This window comes from Hakea prostrata, chromosome 8, assembly GCF_041222555.1.
Source record: "Hakea prostrata isolate BN-2017 chromosome 8, UWA_Hpros_2, whole genome shotgun sequence".
Lineage (NCBI taxonomy): Eukaryota > Viridiplantae > Streptophyta > Magnoliopsida > Proteales > Proteaceae > Hakea > Hakea prostrata.
Window position 1 is genome coordinate 10657867 of NC_142607.1, and position 17328 is coordinate 10675194.

Here is a 17328-nt window from a genome sequence, read left to right on the forward strand (position 1 = left end):
TTAATGATCATCATACCTTTTTATATAGTTTTCGTTTGGTCCGTTAAGAGGAGTCTCTGTTGTAGAGTTGTATCAGGAACCAACTTCTCTTCCGTAGGTCAAACTTAACTTGAATAATGATAGTAGAGTTTGATATGAACTCTTCTTCTTATTCCGTACGTTCTTGAGCTCGGTTCTAATATGGGAGATATAGTCAAACCTAATGTTGGTCTAGACCTGAACCGACCATAAAATTACAGGTTGACGGGTTTGACCACAACAACAATTATATGTGAGTATGAGAGGATGACTTGTCTGAATAGAGAAAATCTAGACTCAGGTATCAAACACCTCCTTTTATTAGTTGTTAAATATTATTTTAAAACTCAAGTTATCCTTATCTAAGAGGATGTTTAGTATAGACCCAAATTACTTTAGCAATTAAGACACTAAAATCACTATCAAAGCCCTGAATTTTGCTTCGGGGCATAAGTATATGTATGTTATTGTCCAAATTATATTAGAATCCCTTACAATGTGCAGCTATCAAAAATTTTATCATAAAGTTTATACGAAATATGGACTCTCAACTTGAATTGGAAGAGATTTTGTTTTTTTTTGGGTCATAAAAATGGACCATCCTCTGATTCTATAACATTGAAAATCAATTAGGTGATTTATCCCAATTTTGAGGAAAGTGAGGAGGATTTTATAGCAATGATCTGAGTTGTTTTTCAGAAAGCTCCATCTTGTGGTTGGTTTGCTTGTGTCTTAGCAAGCAAAAGAACCTAACCACTAAGATTTTGTAAGACTGTATGAAATTTTTAAAACCTAAAAGAGAGAGTAACCATTATATCATGCAATTATGCAACATACTTGTTGCTCCCAAATCTGCCTAAGTTCAGGGCTGGTCCAAAGATCTCAAGTAACCATTATATCATGCAATTGTGCAACATACCTGCTCTTGAGAAGCCAAAATTGAGGTTAATGCTGCGAACATTCAAATCCCCCGCGACCCAGCAGTAGTGGGATCTTGGCACTGTGATGCTCTTTATCATATTCAATCAATTTTTTTTTTCAATCGTTTGCATGGCAGAATAAGATGAAAACATTACTACCGTCCCTCCATGAGTATTTATGGACCAAATGAATGACAATAAATTATGGTATACAAACTATATCCATTTGCTTACAATTTTTACAATTGTTCATAGAATAAATATTAATTCACGTGGGCCCATGCATGACCCACTCCCCTGCCCTGCGAGGCCTGATAAGAAAATAAGAATTTCTGGAGTTCAAGAGCATTTCAAACAGTCAATTTTCTTTTCTTTTCTGTAATGCATTGTAAGAATCTTAAGATAGTATATTAATAGAAGAAAGAGGACTTAATGGAATGTTTGGGAATCAAACATCCGATCCCTCGCAATGTAAATAACTATAAGACCAAAAATTAAAAGAGAAGCCAACGCTTTTGATTGCGAGACTGACCAACCACTGCTTTAAAATAAAAAGTGGTATTTTTCTCAATAGAAGGTATTGAGAAGGATCCAATTGTTGATGTATTTGAGTCATACCCAAATTAGGTTGAGAAACTCAAGTTATACCCAATTTATTGTTGAGGTATTTGGATCATACTCAACTTATGTTATAATATGAGTCATCAGATTAGTTACGATCTAACGGTGTAATGGGCATTTGTTGGAGAGTCTAATTATCAATAGAATTCATTCAGTATTTATTCTATAAATACTAGCTAGAAGCAGCGGTCTGGATATTTCAAACTAGATATTCAGGGTGTAATGCTTTAAGCAACATCGTGCTTTAACCCTAATCCTAACAATCTTAAAGCATTAGTTTTTCTTGAGAAGTTCTTGTTCGGAGAAGGCGATCGAACGCTGCTCGACTCGAAGTTATCTGCAACTTGCAATTTAGAGTGAGTTAACTCCTTCACACAAGTAAGTTGCTCCTTCTATCTTCACTTGATTCCTTTCTAAAGAATAGATTTTTTTTTAAAAATTTGTTGTGAATTTTGAACGGAACAATTTTTCGTTTCGCTTGATTAATAAATCCGATCAGTCGTAACGATCATTATGAGTACTTTGATGATTTATTGAATTGAGATTTGAGATTTGAGATTTGAGATTATATATTGGACTTTTGAAGAAAGTCATCATCATGTTTAGCTTTCCATTATTTTAATTGATACTTTAACAATTCAGATATCCAAAGTCATCATTAGTTTTATCATTTGATACTTAAACAATTCGGATATCCAAAAGTCATCAATTGTACTCTAACTCTGCAGTTACATGTAGCGTGAATCGACTAAAGTAATTAGTATTATTTTATTATTAATTGGTGGTTACACTTAGCGTGAATCGATTAAAGTAATTACTGTTGTTTTGTTATTAATTGATACTTTACTAAGGTGAATTGATTATCATGTCATTAATCAATGTTTACCATTATTGGAAAAGAAAATTGGTTATTGAAACCTATTTTTAGCGGAAACGAATTGACAACTATTGGTATTGGCTACTAAGATACCCTCAATAGTTATCATATTAACAGATGTAATTATTATATTTATCTTCCTTTAATTTTTTTTTATCCAGGATTATAATGGATGTTGTTCCAATTGACATGGTCAAACTACAGACCTTTACTAGATCTAAGTTTAATTCCTGGAAAAGGAAAACACAATTTGGATTAAGGTATCTGAATGTGTTTCATACGGTAGAATCCTCTTTTGAAAATACGGTTGAGAAAATCAATGAATTAAAATGGAAAAAAGACGAGGTTTTCTGTAGAGACTACTTGTTGAATGTCCTGTCAGATAGACTTGCAGAAACCTACAGCAAGTTTGAAAGTGCTAAAGAAATATGGGACAACCTGGATGCTCAATATAAAAAGGAAGAAGAATTGTCAAAAACTCATCTAGTGAACAAATTCCTAGACTTCAAATTTGTTGAAGACAAAGAAATACTCCCTCAAGTTCCAAGATCTTGAAAATCGAGATCCAGACTAGTCATAGGGAAAATAAATATTTGTGATCAATTTTTTGTTGGGGCAATTATTAACAAGTTACCATCGACTTGGCACTCATTTAAAACTAAGATGTATAGGAAAAAGGTACAGGTGGAGCTGGATGATCTCAAAAGGTTCATACGAATCGAAGATGAGAATAGATTTAGAAATAACTTGGAGATGGTGAATAGACAAAAATCTGCTGCGAATATGGTCACTTATCCCAAGCATAATTCTAAGCAAACCAAGCCACACAAGAGTGAACCCAAGAAGTTGGAGGCCAAAAATACTATCTTACACAAGAAGAAGGGCAAGTGCCACAATTGTGGAAAATGGAGACATTATGAGTCTGAATGTAGGCTACAAAAAAGGAGTGATGGACACACTAAAAAGAAAAAAAGTCAACATGACGACTGATAACACTGAGCCTAGACATTTTGTAGCCATGATAGGCGCAAAGGAGGTCAAGACCAATACTTCTTCAGATTGGTGGTTGGACTCAGGAGCCACATGTCATGTTTGCCACAATAAAAACTTGCTGACTGACAGCATCAAGGTTTCAGAGACTGTAACAATTGCAAATGAAGCATCAGCCATGGTAACCGATAGAGGACGGCAAATCTGATTCTATCTTCAGGTAAGAAACTAACTTTAAAAGCTGTTAAAGTAGTTCCTAATTTAGAAAAGAATTTAATTTCATTTAGCCTTTTATGCAATGTTGGCATGTGTATTTCTTTTCATTGTGGTAGTGTAATTTTAACTGTTAACTCTCACTACTTTGGATTTGCTTATCTAATTAATGGTATGTATAAACTAAGTTTAGGAAATGAGACCATAAACCATATTAGTTCAAGTTTAATTGATTCTATTACATTGCATTATAGATTGGGACATGTGACCTATAGGAAGATGGTCCATTTTTTCAAAATTTATGACATACCATTAGATAAGTCTAAAGGTTTTAACAAATGTGAAGTGTGTGTGCCCAAACAAAAATTACTAGAAAACATTTTCGTCAGGTTTCTAAAAGCATACAACTTTTAGAATTAATACATTCTGATCTTTGTGATTTTAAAAATTTCACAACTCGAGGAGGACGAAAGTATTTAATTACCTTTATAGACGATTTCTCCAGATATTGTCATATTTATTTGTTAAAATCAAAAGATGAAGCATTTGAAAAATTCAAGTTTTTTAAGAGTAGAGTTGGAAATCAGTTAAATTTGAAAATTAAACGACTTAGAAGTGAAAGAGGAGGTGAATATTCTTTGACAGAGTTCAAAACTTTTTGTGCCTCTGAAGGTATAATTTTTGAAACTACTGCACCTTATTCACTCCAATCAAATGGCATAGCTGAACGTAAAAACCATGACGTTAACAGAAATGTTGAACTCCATGTTGTTGACTGTTGGCATGCCTTCCTGTTATTGGGGAGAAGCAACATTAACTGCGAATCACATTCTAAACAGGTTACTACACTCAAAATTGATTGAGACTCCATATGAACTATGGTATAAACATCCTTGTTGTCACACCCCACCCAGCCGGATCCGGTCATTACCCGAATGCCCGTGGGGGTGATACACCGCAAGATCTAGGTTCAGTGACAAATCCATACAAAACATGATATAGCATAATTAAATGGACAATAATAAATCAAGTTTATCATACTAAGTTATCAAAACCGAAATAATGGTTGCAATCATCCATTACTTCAAAATAAAAATATAACATCAGAGTTTTTAAAAGAAAAGAGAGTAATTTTATTCGTAGCGGAAAAATAAACTAAACTTGTTCTCTAATGGAATCCAATCCAAAAGAACAGTCTTGATACTGGCATGAAGCTCCATGTGCGTCCACTTCTTCTTCGGTCACTCCTTCAAGAAGACATCCCCGTAACGCATCCTCCATTTGGAAGAAGTCCTCACTGACCGACATAATCTAATAGAAAAAAAAACATATAAAAGGAATGAGTTCAACAGAACTCAGTGAGGTCAACTCAACATCATATCACACATTCATTCTAAAGATTCCACACCACACATATAACATGAATATCAATAATGTAATTAATGACAATGATATGATATGTGAATGATTATGCTCCTAACTCTATCATGAAGTCTCTATGGTAGACACGCATTAAGTCACACACCAGTCTTCTTTGGGCGGTCTCATCACTCTTCCCTCACGGCTCTGATGCACGTCTGTTGGGTTCTCCGCGGTTATTGTGTAAAGTCCTGTCAAGTCATGGTTGGGGATTAGGTCACCATTCTCTCACATCACCATTGGTATAAGATCTGGCGCGTGTCAAGGATAATCTTAGGCCCAATGCAAAGTCATATGGTCTCGTACTACATATGGTCCGGGTATTTCCCCTCACGCCTAGTGCTCTGTTGGTTCAATACCTTCCCACCTATGAATGAAATCCTCAATGGAGGCATCCGTGGACCCCATTCATTAACCCGGTGGTCATCCACATATAATGGACGGGATGATCTCCATGTCCTCCACGGGTCATTTCACCGGTTGAGCGCCAGAGCCCTTATCTATTATATGCAACCCTACCTCTCTATGATGATAGTGGGCCGCGACATACAGGACCCACCACTAACATCACGGGTTAACCGCTCAATACCCTTGCCGAAAGGGTAGTAGTACTCGAGGTCACCTAACCAAACACCTAGACATGCCCTAAATATGTAAATTAGTAACGGGAAAGAGCCAAGGGCACCATAGGAATGCGTCCCATACCGCCTCCTCGATATCCTATGGAGAAATGCCCAAAGGGCATTCCCCTTCCCAACCACAATATAAGCAATCATATAATATCACTAGGGCAATGGGTGAACCCACAACCCTAGTAGAAAATACAAGGTAGAAGAAATAATAATATTTCTCCTCTCATACAATCACATTCCATTTCATAACAACAATAATAGATTTCAAAGCAAGGAGCAACATCAAAAGTAATAATAAACATAAATCATAGCAATTCATACTTAACAAAAGACATAAAATAACTACAAGATAATACTAAAGCAATACGAGATATCAATAATGAAAAGTAACTGACATCATTACACATGTAATATAAAGTTAAGTATATTCCTCACCTTTTACTTTGTTCTTCCTCCAATGATCAATAATTCCTTCTCACAAATTAGTGACTAAAGATATATTAACCTATTCATGCAAAAGAAATAATTATCACAAATTAGAGCCAATTTGGGTTTCAAATGATATCTTAAAGTCTTCCCACGAAAACCCAAATCTGAAAAACTAGGTTAAAAAGGGTAGTTCTCAACCTCACTAGTGAATGGTCATTAATTTGCCACCAACTCGAAGTTTATAATGAAACAAAACTTTGGGAAAATCTAATTGGAAACAAAAGGATCCTACGGGTACCTTCAATTTTATTAAATTTGACCAAAATCAAAATGCCCCAAATTTGGCTCTCATAAATCACCCGTGGGTGATCTAGAGAGTCAAATTCTAAAATCTTGCAAAGAGATAAACCAATACTCCCAAACTCAAGGGAAACATTAATATAAGAAAATATAAGCATCTAGGGCACCTATCATTATTCCCTTTCATAGATCCCTCAATAGAAGAGAAAATATATCACTCCCACAAACTACGAAGGGACATTAAAACAATAAAGGAAAGCAACCAAGATGCCTAACAGCCTTCCCTTTCAAGATTCCTCAAAAGGAAAGGAGAGAGAATACTCACAAAATTGTGAGTAAGAGAAGCATTAAAGAAAACTAACCTTTCGAACAATTTTGCAAAGATCGGATCACGGACACCTTCGGAGAATGAAAATCGCCTCTCTCATTTCTCCTCTCCAAAGCTCCGCCTCTTCTAGCCTCCAAAAATGCGTACGGATGAGATAAAACATAAATAGGGTTTAAAAATCCGAATTTCCAATTTTGCCCCTAAATAGAAAATAAGGTGGGGTTGGTTCACCTAAACGGCTCAAACCGGCTCATGGTTGGACCCCCAAACGAACTCCGATTTTGATGATCTTGGCTCGTTGGAAAGGTCTTTCGCGATCTTCGATTGATATCTATTGCGCAAACGGATTCTCCATCACTGATCTAAAAATATTCCAAAATTACCCTTTTTACACTATCGAGACTAATCTTCTCTCTTCACTTAAACTCTAAGAGAGTTTTTGAGTCATTATAAGGGTCATTTACCAACATTTGTTTAATTTCCAATCCTTCGGGCTCGAATTGAATGGTCCACAATTATCGTCGAATCAAGGCCCAGGTTCTCGGTCTTAAAACCACGGGTTAAAGGGGTAGAAATCTGGGAGATTTCACACTTGTAGAATTGACCTCTTAAAGACCTGGGGTTGTATTGCTTATGTAAGGATACAAGACCCAAAAATACCAAAGGTATGACCTAGAACAAACATTTGTGTATATCTAGGATGTGCAGAAGATAGTGCTGCAAATCGGTTCTAGGATCTATCAACCAATGTGATGATAGAATCTAGGGATGCAGTGTTCTTTGAAAATAAGTTTCTTCGAGATCAAGGCAGAACCTTACCAGGTCTAACAGAAATGGTTACAGAATCGATAATGGAATCTGAACCAATTACCGTTGACACTAATCCCAGTTTGATCATTGAACCAGAACTTAGGCGTACTTCTAAAAGAGATAGAGTACCCAAAGATTTTAATGATGATTATGTAACCTATCATTTAGAGAATGATCCATCTACCTATAAGGAAGCAATGAGATATAGGGATTCTTTGCTATAGACAGAGGCAACTGATGATGAGATGCACTCTTTACAACAAAATAACACGTGGACCTTAGTTGATTTACCTAAAGGTGCCAAAAGTGTAGGTTGTAAATGGGTATTGAAGAAGAAACTAAATCTTGATGGTTCTGTAGCTCGGTATAAAGCACGTTTAGTAGCTAAGGGCTATACTCAAGTCAGTGGGGTGGATTACTTTGATATCTACTCACCGGTCTGCCATCTAGCCACGATTAGAATTCTTCTTGCTTTGACATCTATTGAGCACTATGTTGTGCATCAAATGGATGTAAAAACAACCTTTCTCAATGGAGACCTAACTGAAGAAATTCACATAAACCAACCTGAAGGGTATGTCATGAAAGGTCTCAAACATAAAGTTTGTAAACTAAACAAATCTTTATATGGTCTTAAACAAACACATAAATTATGGCATAAAAATTTTGACAAAACAATAAAGAGCTTTGGGCTTCAAACTAGTAACTCTAATAATGCCTTTACTATAAGTCTATGTCGAATAAGGTTGTAATTATTTACTTGTATGTAGATGACATGCTGATTCTTGGTTCTGATCATTCTGTAGTGAGTAACATCAAAGAAACCTTAGCTAAAGAATTTGACATGACGGATCTTGGTGTTGTAGACACCATTCTTGGTATGAAAGTAAGTTTTTCTGAGCAAGGAATTACCCTTAGTCAATCCAGTTATATCGAAAAACTACTTTCTAGATGGGGATACAGTGAATGCAAACTGGTAGAGACACCATATGATTATAACAAAAAGCTTATATCGAATAATGGTAAAGCTATGAATCAGTCAAAATATTCTAAACTGATTGGTAGTCTCATGTATGCAATGAATTGCACTAGGCCAGACATAGCCTATACAGTAGGCATGCTGAGTCGCTTCACATGTAATCATAGTACAGAGCACTGGACTGCCCTTGAAAGGTTAATGAGATATCTTAAGGTTACTACAAATTATAACATTTGCTATGCTGGACATCCTCCAATTTTGGAAAGATATTCTGATGCATCATGGTGCTCAGATATAGGAAACAACAAATCCACTAGTGGTTATATATTTACACTAGGTGGAGCAACTGTTGCGTGAAAATCTAAGAGACAGACTTGCATTGCTCTGAGCTCAATGGAATCAGAATTATATGCTCTAGCCTCAACAGGGGATGAGGCAGAGTGGATAAGAGATTTGATCTTGGATATTCCATTGGTTAACTTGAAGGTAACTTCTTTGAGTTTGTTATGTGATAATCAAGCAACGACAATGATAGCTAATAATTCACTTTATAATAGTAAGAGGAGACAAATTAGGCTAAGACAGGTCGTGCTGAATTATCTTATTGAACAAGGAGTGATCTCTTTGATTGATGTAAGATCAAAGAAGAACATGACAGATGCCCTTACAAAGGGATTAGACAAAGATCGAACATCCAAAACTGTGGGGGAAATGGGGTTAAAGACCACCACATAGGTAGGTCTTAATCCAAAATTCTATGTTATTTTGAAGTGTTTCGAATATGATCTAGCCATTGTTAGCATTCATGACAATGTACATATTTCAGATAATTTGGTAAGATTGTGAAGTATAAAGCTTTGTGAAGTCATTCCACATTGATGATGTAGCAACCTTTATATGAAGCTTGATTACCTTATTATTCCAAACAAGAAATATGTAAATTATTAATATGTTTCAATGATGTTATTGTTATCCATATATCATTCCATATCTGATGATATGTCTTCCATAGAAAGATTTGTCATTCCAATTTTGATGATACAATCAATTTACAGGAAATGACGAAAATGGAGGATAGCATCTTAATCTGGAGCTCGACGAGGATGATTTACTTGATGAGTAAAACCGTTCAAGGCTAGAAGGAACTATTAATTATCCATACAAATTAAATAGTTTATGTAGAACCTTAATTTGATTTTATTTTGTTTAAATTGATTCTAAAACTCATGATTCTAGTTTAAAGTATTCATTTGAATTTAATTGGATATTATTCAATTTTGGAAAGTTATGAATGATTCTGTATTGAATTTGAACATTACATTTCTAGAACTAATACTAAAGCCATATGTAGAATATAGGAAGAGATTGTTGAGGTATTTGAGTCATACCCAACTTAGGTTGAGGTACTCAAGTTATTCCAACTTATTGTTGAGGTATTTGGGTCATACTCAACTTATGTTCTAATATGAGTCATCAGATTAGTTACGATCTAACGGTGTAATGGGCCTTTGTAGGAGAGTCCAATTACCAATAGAATTCAGTATTTATTCTATAAATACTACTTGGAAGCAGCTGTCTAGGTATTCCAAACTAGATACTTAGGGTGTAATGCTTTAAGCAATCTCGTGCTTAAACCCTAACCCTAACAATCCCCAATATTTTGTGAACAGTAATGCATTTCTTGTTATCTACTTAATATTGTTGATCAGCCATTGCTAAAATTGACACATGATTGATTATAAGACCATGTGTGCGTGCATGTTTCTAATACTTATTTTGTTTGATATTCATGTATTAATAAGCATCTTAAGGCTATGAATGATTAAAGAGAAAATGGATTGCAAGATTCCTTTCCATAATCTCCAGATATGAGATGTAGGGCTCACATGGATCAAACACCTTCTCTTATATAAAATTAGTCCTTAAAATAAATAAATTTGATTATGTTTTCTGGAACTATTAGGTTTCATCCTCTTATGAATGGAAGGAATCTATATCTCATCAATAAAAAATTAATTTGTAAAAATTTAATTCAAAGATCAATGATAATTAATCATATACCGCGTGTTGGTTTCCGCCAGTGTCTTATTATTGTTATTTGAACTTTCACCATCATACATTTCTTTTTCTTTTTTCATATGAACAACACAAGTGTAGGTTGCAGGTTGAGAGCAAAAAGGAAAAAGTAGTATGTGAATTATAGTAAATACTTAAGGTTGATGGGTCGTTATAACTACTATGCTAGTAAATTATAATGTTGTGTCCTTGATTCATTATCATTATGAATGCACGTCTTCGCTCACGGTAAAATGCTATGGAAAGGAGCTTTTACTTCAATGATAAGCAACTAAATAGTTAGGTCTCACCAAAGGGTTGACTCAATTAGCAATGACCATTACTTCTTTGTGAAGAGGTCACAGATTCGACTCTCCCTTGTGGTACATGTAATAATTTTCTCTCACTCCCCTTAAAAGCTCTATTGTATATTAAAAAAAAATGATAATAAATAAATAGTTTGGGCTAGCACTCTAGCCTAATTCTATGAATGAGAGTTTTACCCTTCCCCAAACAAATCACCACCCTTAATGGCACACTCACACACACAATATAAAAGGGGAAGAAGAAGTTGTAGCATAGCATAGTGATAAGTTGTGACCCAGTGACTTCTTATAATGCCCTTTAATATCAAAGCAAACCTTTGTTAAGTGTTTTTCTTTTTTATTTTATGTCTTTTTAATGTTCTAAAAATGCATAGAGCTAAGATTTGTTTGAGAACCAGTGCAACAGAGATGCAAATTGCAAAGCAAATATCAATCCATCACCTCAGAGGTGGGTCTCATAACAACAAGTGGAGCCTATTCCCACTAGTACATGCGTTTTTGGTTGAAGGTTTGTCATTTCGTTTGACAACTTCCCAATTCATTTTGCACCAATATTATTCCTTGTTTAATACATGTAGTTATCAAAGTCTATTAATGAATATTGTTTATGTTTTGGCGTCGCTGCAGATGGATATATTAACTGCATTCTACCTCTGAGTTATTTTATAAATATTCAGACGTGGATCTCACACTAAATGTGTGGCGGAGAAACACCAAAGGAACAGTATATACGTTCACGAGAAGATGATCTAGACTCATCTGGAAAACCCATATGGACAAACAAAGTCTGATGACGTCCATGAGAAGAGGATGACTTGGGCATTGTCGTGTAGGAAAGTAATTGTCATAGCAACTAGGGGGACATATGAGCCACCATTTGCTTGATGCATAGTTTGTCTTAGGTTTTAAGACGGATCAGTCTTATTAAAGGAAACTATGCTCAAGCAATTTGGTAGCCCATATGGATTGAACGACATAATTTTTGTTCTACCAAATGGATTGAACAACATAATTTTCGTGATGTTTACCAAAAAAAACATAATTTTCGTGATGAGGCTCTTATGAGACCACATCTTTAACACTAATGGTGAAGCTTACTAGCTACCATCCGCCTCTATTTCAGAACTAATAACATACATTTCCTGCCCAGAACTTGAATGAAGTCTGGGTTCAAGATTTTGGTTTGGAGGAGCCGAAATATTTTGGCTTTGAATTCTGGGATTAGTATTCCTCTCAAGTTCTAAATTTTGCTTCAGTGCACATATATAGATATATATATATATATATATATATATATATATATATATATATATATATATATATATAGTTCCTTCTTTGATCTCCAAACAACGTTCATTCATGAACGGCGTGTCATGTGTCCGCCTATAATGCTTGTCTCAGCAGAAAACCCATCTTGTAGTTGATCTATTTGTGTGTTAACAGGCAAAGAAGTTGAAGAACCTAATCACTAAGATTTTGTTTGGGCGTATGGACATTTTTAAAACCTAAAAGAAAATTCGAGTATCCATTATACCATGCAATTTTACCAGCTATTTAGTTTTTATATTATATTTAGTAATGTAATTTTTAGCTAATTTGCTAAAGTTAAAGGGAATTGGATGTAAAACAAGATAAAAATCTATTAACAAATATGAAATGATTTGGTGTAGAAGAAGCAGCAATATTTTGTTTTCAATGACTCTTTGTTGATAAAATTTGTGAGTGATTAGTGTTTGTTGAAGTATATCCGAACAGCAAAAATGACTTTAAACCAAAAACACACGCATCAATTCCCACCGACCAGTGGAACTGCCACTGCGGGTGGTGCTACTACCCTAAGGAGACGGCAAAAGAAGAAGAAAGACAATTGGCAAATCCTAATTTTAGAAAATTTGGTTTTCTTTAGTTGGGTGATTTCTCACAGGTTGGTTCTGGCGCGGGCTGGTGGTAGGTGATTTCTGGCAAGGAGAAAGAAGAAGATTAAGAATTGTGTATCGCATGAGAAACAAGGGTAGAAGATTAAAGATTTTGTATGGCATGAGAAAGAAAGGTAAGGTGGTAATTTATATTTTTTTTATTTTATATGAGGATATTTTGGTCATTTAATCAGTGAAGTTAATTGGGCTTACTAGTGTTAATTTCACTTATGACCCGAAACATAATTTTAGGCACATAACAAAACATGGAATTTTATAAGGTCCATTTCTAACAAGGAAATGGACCATGACCATCCATTTCTCTCTAGACCAGTGACATACGTTTATAAATTACATTACAGGGTTAAGATTCAATTAAAATAAAATAAAATAATTGTATCTTTTAAATCTAATCTCAAACTTTTGATATGAATGGTGGACATTTGTCTTTCATCTACAAAGAAAAGGACTTAATAAAATTCCAACAAAGCAAAAGTTTTAGTTTAGAATAAGTGATTCAAATGTGAGTTTTTCTAATCTTAATTGAAACAAGACAAACCTATCACCACTCTGGTGGATAAAAGAACTGAGACAAGACTAAGTTCTGATGTTTTACCTGAATGAATTTGTCAGATTTCTAATGAATCAAGATATCCATGGTTCATATAAAATATCACGAAAGACATACAAATAGATTATCTCGTCCATGGTAAGCATGCACTTTTTTTTCAGCGCTAAAAATCCAAAACATCTATGACCATTGTTTGTCGGAATGCACAAACATCTCAACCCAATAAGTCTCATCATGTCTCTTCTTGTAATCATTCTTATTTCTTGGTCAGCTATTGGTAAATCTACCATGTTGAAATCATCCCATGCCACTGAATACTTTACCATACCGCAAACTAGTTCCTTAAAATGTCGATTCCAACTTCTAAGGTTACTTTTCTATTGTCTCGCTATCTCCTTGTTACAATAACTAACATTGTCATGTTGGTAAAAAACTCACTAAATCTTGTTGCCACTTCTTGCTCTTAGCTTTGACCGGGACTCTGGGGATCTCCTGCAAGATCAAGGAAACCAAACTCACTCATAGGTTGAGATAATTTAAAATATGATCTATAAAATGTAATCTAAATATTGATGTTAATTAAACACATACCAAAGAAGATTTTGGAGTATTGATGCTTTCCTCCAATATCTTATTCTTATTGTTTTGAATTTTCACCGTCATACCTTTCTTTTTCGTTTTGCATTTGAACAACACAAATGTAGGTTGAAACTTAAAAACCAAAAGGGGAAAAAAGTATATAAATTATAGTGAATACCTAAGGATGCCGGGTTTTATAAATAAGTACCATGCCGGCTAATGTTTTGTGTCTTTGATTCATAATGAATGCATGTTTCTGCTCACAATAAAATGGTGTGAAAAGGAGTTTTTTTTTTTTTTCCAATAAAAAGGGTCTTAGTTAAAAGATCTTCACTTTTTTTTTCCTTTGATAATAAAGAGAAAAATCTATTAATATTCATCAAAGCAGTTACAGCTTGTTCTAGATCCAAAAGTTAGATCACTACTGGTGGTAATTCTAATAGTAGTAGATGCTTGATTCGAAGTACTGATTAGGGTTGAGTGTGGGATCTATAAAATTACAAAAATTAGCTTTAGGAATACAAGATTTTATGTTAGTCAAAATTAAGTTCTGTGCAGTTTTGGTAGGAACTATAGCAATTCATCTTCATTGCACCATACTTAATTAGTCTGTATTTAGTTATTGTCCATGTGTGCCAGTCCTTCCCTAATTGCCATCAAGATTACTTCCAGTTTGCTCCCCTTGTCCACGATTCCTGCCTTAAGATACTGAAGTTCGCCATCTCCTACCATTTCCACACTCCATTCTGCACATCTCAGAAATTCGTTATATACCCTTGCACACAACAGAATTGATAACTGAGAATTATATATTATTTCGACCCATTGTGTAGCAACAAGAGTTTTCAATTTCGTGGTGAGATAAATTGATGGCACAAGACATGCATTCATGGCCCACACTATTGAGTGTGATATTGAGCTCATAGATGATAGAACCATGTATTTATATTATGTAAACCTTATGAGGATTGGGTCTTTGTTTAGTCCAGATTACAGAATTTTTCGCTCGTTCCAGAAAAAAAGCAAGTTATCACAAAGACAAAAAAAAAATCACCATGTCAGATCTTTGTCTAAATGTGGTTCCATTAGGTAAGTCTTGCAAAATTACAAGAGAGAGTTGTTTGAGATATAATTCATTCTCAGTCCTAATAGTCCTGCCGTCAAGATTCTTTTAGTCCAGTTGTACGATAAGAAAAACATGCCAAAGAGTCTCTCTCATTGTCGAATCGGATAGTCAAGACCTTGTGAATTACTTGAACAACACCACAATATCGCCGGTATCCGTCGGAGGATTAGTGGAGGATATTAAGGAGTTGCAAGATCTTTTCATTTGTAAATTTCTTATTTGTCTTTTTATTTATTTTAAAAAAAAATTTTATTTGTCCAAATGTGGCAACACTGCAGCTGAAAACCTAGCCTGAAAGGGGAAATTGCTCGGGTGCTATGCATTACATGTGTATCAACACGTTGTGTACAGCCAAGATCGAAACGAGGGTTGAGATTTCGATCTCGACTGTTCATTTGCAAAAGTTATTTTCTACACTTGTGCAAAATGAACGGTCGAGATCAAAATCTCGACCCTAGCTTTGATCTTAACCGTGTGCTGCGCTTTATAGCAGCACCCAAGCAAGATCCCTTAAAATGCCACGTCCATGTCAGATCAGACATGTTGGCCAAATTCCCATTCTTTTCTTTTTTTGGGCTTCGTGACCTTAGTCAAACCGATCCTTGTGTCTTTCCCATCCGTTGCAATGAAAGTTTAATTACAAAACAAATATATAAATAAATGCTTACTAAAAAACTAACAACGGTTTCTTTCAGTCAACATGATGAGACAACTAGGAGTTTTAGGTTTACAAAACCACCAAAGCCAGTGTTTCTCTACCTTCATCTTCCCCCTTGACATTGTTCCCTACAACCTTGCAATCCCGTCCCAGCACATATGCGCCTACCCCTCGTCCGTTCCAAAACTTCAACATCCACTTTGTTACTTTTTGCTTTAAAAACTTCACCGGAAGGGAAGAGGATGGTGATGATGGTGTCTTCGCTAGTGGTGGTAATGAAAGATGAAGAAAGCACCAGAGAGTTCTGGACTTTTGTTAATGATTGGGACAAAATAATGGTTTTAGTGTCTTTCAATTTTCCCCCAAAAGAGCAAAGAAGATAATTTCTTGCAAGGTATTGATAGAAAATGAGTGTAAGGGAGAACCTAAGGACTCGGGTATGGGAGGGTATTAAATAGGGGGTAGTTATGTCATTTTACTCTATTGACGGCAATATTATCATTTGTCTTGTGACTTAACATAATCTTGAATGAAAGTCTAATAGTGTGCAACTTGTAATTTAGCTAGTAAATGCCATGTAATTTAGGCCACTATAGTAAAGTACCAAGAATTTCACACCATTGTTATATGCAACATGCAAAAAACTCATAAATAAATTCTCCCTACAAAAGTAGGCATTGTTTTGTTCACTTAACAAGATTAGACAAAAACAGTTTTAGCAAAACCAGTGCTTCTCCTACTTTTATGTCATTTTACCCTTGAGATTGTCCCCAACAACTCGCAATCCCGTCCCCAAGACTTGTACAATTGAAGATGTAAATATCACTTACCTCCCCTCTTAGTTGACAAAATAGTTGGATGATGTCATTTACTCTCGGTGAAGATCCTCTCTACTCAGACAGGCTGTCCTCCCATCCTTGAATATTCACATAAGACCTGACAACCATATATGAGTATGATAGGATGACTTGCTAAAATAGAGAGAATCTAGACTTAGGTAACAAACACCTCCTTGTATTAATTGTTAAATATTATTTTAAAACTCAAATTATCCTTAACTAGAAAGATTTTTTATTTTTATTTTTTTGGGTACAAAGGGACTTTATTAAGATGGGGAATTGAGATATTAATATGCCTCAGCAAGAGTCAAACCAACAACATCTTCACTAAGAGGTGTTGGTTTCACCACTAGAACAGCTCTGCATTGACTAGAAAGATGTTTACTATAGACTCAAATTACTTCCAATTACCTAAGCAATTCACACACTAAAATCACTATCAAAGTTATGAAATTTACTTCAATGCATAAGTATATATGTATGCTATTGTCCAAATCACTCTAAGCATCCCTTACAATGTCCAGCGTCATTTATCAAAATTTGTATCATAAAGTATATACGAAATATGGATACTCAACTTGAATTTGAAAGAGACCTTTTTCCAAAGAGCATCCTCAATTCAATTAGGTGATTTATCCTCAATATATTTTTGAGGTAAGTAATGAGAATTTTACAGCGATGATCCGAGTCATTTTTCAGTAAGCTCCATCTTGTGGTGATTT